The sequence below is a fragment of the Penaeus vannamei genome, chromosome 26 (assembly GCF_042767895.1).
Source record: "Penaeus vannamei isolate JL-2024 chromosome 26, ASM4276789v1, whole genome shotgun sequence".
NCBI lineage: Eukaryota > Metazoa > Arthropoda > Malacostraca > Decapoda > Penaeidae > Penaeus > Penaeus vannamei.
This window is the reverse complement of record NC_091574.1, coordinates 11,761,846-11,764,345: the sequence shown is the minus strand read 5'-3', so window position 1 is coordinate 11,764,345 and position 2,500 is coordinate 11,761,846. Positions and strand designations below refer to the sequence as shown.

The 2,500-nt window shown below is 40.4% G+C and overlaps 1 protein-coding gene across 1 annotated transcript in view; it reads left to right on the top strand.

Moving 5' to 3' along the window:
* Positions 1–2,500, top strand: part of LOC113803231 (uncharacterized) — a 66,275-nt gene that overhangs the window by 36,291 nt on the left and 27,484 nt on the right. The window lies entirely within an intron of this gene.

Sequence of the window (2,500 nt, the reverse complement as noted above, 5' to 3'; positions counted from 1 at the left end):
TTTCCCCTTCTAGAGAGGGATGACCACGGTTCCATGGGGGAATGGAACCGCACTGACCAGATGGCAGCAAGGACAACATGCAGGCCCCATGCCATAGGCTCATCCCTAGTCTTTAGCAGTTCAGCATGGATATTGCATATACCTGTAGCCTTCCCACCCTCCAATTTAGAGATCACCTCTCTAACCTCAGTCAAGGTAGGGGGTTCTTCACTGATGGGTGGGTCAGGCACAGGGATTATAACATCCCTTGTATCTAGACTAACTGCTGGCGGGTCTACCAGATACAATTACTCAAAATACTCAGCCCAACGTTCACAAACCCCAACATGATCTGAGATGATCTGTCCATCCAGTGAATAGACCACAGACATCAGTGAAGAAGGATTGGAGTTCCTTGACCTTGCTCAGCAGAATCTGAGCCCTACACATCAAGGAACAGTGCAAATCTCAATTGCCATTCAGACAAGCCATGCAACATGCATCTGTGGCTTCCAATGTCTCCAGCGAGATGAAATTCTGCCTTGTCTTCAGGCGTTCACCAATGGACTCCTGAGCTTCACTGAGTGTTTCACACTTTACGGAATCCCATAGGACTACAGGGCCTGTCAGGTTTTCAAGCACTGTAAACCGATCAGAGATTGCTACGGCAAACCTACATGTACACTCTTCTTCCCCCAATCTATCCAGGTGAAACAGCTTATTGGCAACTGGAGAGACAGTTATTTACAGTGAACTTGCAGGATCGCTACAACCAATCTATGGTCAGTGCCAGAGTTCTCGGCACTGCAGTTCTGAAGGATCCTCCACAATCCCTGTATTGCTGTAGTAAGTCTAGCAATGCAGGTTGGAGCATTGATACCAGGAGCCAGAAATCCTCATTCCCTGGGACTTAGCAAAGTCCCAGAGAAGGAGGCTGTTCTCACTCCCGAGATCAGCTCCCAAGCCATGGGACTGACAGACACCTCATAGCCAGTTAGATCACAGCTGGATATCAAACTGAAGTAGCCCAGTACAATGTGAATGTCTCACCGGGGGCATTTCTCTACGACAGATGTGTTTGTGTGTGTGTGTGTGTGTGTGTGTGTGTGTGTGTGTGTGTGTGTGTGTGTGTGTGTGTGTGTGTGTGTGTGTGTGTGTGTGTGTAGAAGTGTATATATATGTATATACATATGTTTGTATGTATGTATATATGTATATCGCTCTTCCTAAAGAAAAATGGTGTATCTCAGTTTCTACTTTTTTTCAGGAAAGCGATCTACATTTTTAACCTAAATTTTATCATTCATACTCACTTTGTTTTAAAGGGTGTTGAATGATTTGAACATCTGTATAGTGCCTAAACATTGTATTTTTTCATACTTACATGCAAGCTGAAACAAATGAAGTTTTAATATATTTCAAAGGGCTTAAAGCTAATTCATCTCTTTATCTATCAAAAAAACAACAACATAATATTTAAAAAATTTGGTTTTGCCCCTGATACATAAGTTTGACTTCCTACTATAGATGGGTCAATTAATTATATTGAAAATAGAAAATACTAAATGACTCACATGTTTCTTATCTTTACAGAAAGAAAATCAATTATCCTACTTTAGAATAAAGGACTTTGAAAAAAGAAGAAAAATCTTTAATCTAATATAACAAGTATCATTACCACAGGGAAATCACCTTTGTATAATGACATTAACTTCTCATACTTGTCTTTTGCAATCTTCGGGAGTTGAGAATATAATTTTTGTAGATCATTGGTTACTCATTGGGACTGTTGTTGTCTTTTGATAAGGACTTCAAACCAAGGCAATTGGCAGTCTGAAGAGTGTGCATTATATATGGATTCTTCCTTCTGGCAAATCTAAATACAGTGAGAAGCATGGATATCACCGGCATTGTCAATCATTGCTCTGATAGCACTGTGTGATGAGTCCCATTCATCTTGTTCATAATTGGCCCCAAAGTAAAGAAAAGAAATGTTCTTATTGCTTTTTAGCATGATGCTTCAATGCAACAACACTGTTGGAATATTGAAGTTTTTATCTTAGCACTAGCAGTCATATGCAAAAAAAGTGGTGTCAATTTTACCTTCATCACCCATATGTTCCAAATACATCTTCAGGCATGACCCAATTTCTGATGCACCCCTTTTGCCACAATCGATAGTTTCAAATACTTTCCGCCTATTAAGGTCTGGGTGCAAGTAGTATGTAGTTCAGCTATTTTATCCTCCTTCCCCTTCTTTCTTGGCCAACAGTGCCAGGCACCTGCTGTTTACTCAAAGCTGTTTTTTTCTGATAAATTAGCAGAACATACGAACATGACTTCCCATATAGGTATTTGGTTGCTCTCCTTTGGGAAATGATTCACGGTTTCTTCACTGTCCTTTGTTTAACATAAGTTGTGTTTTCCACAGACTGAACCATATATTTCCTCATCTCGTACAAAGCCTGATCAGTTTCTTTCCCGTCCTCTTCTGAAAACTTGGAACATTCTCTTCCCATTT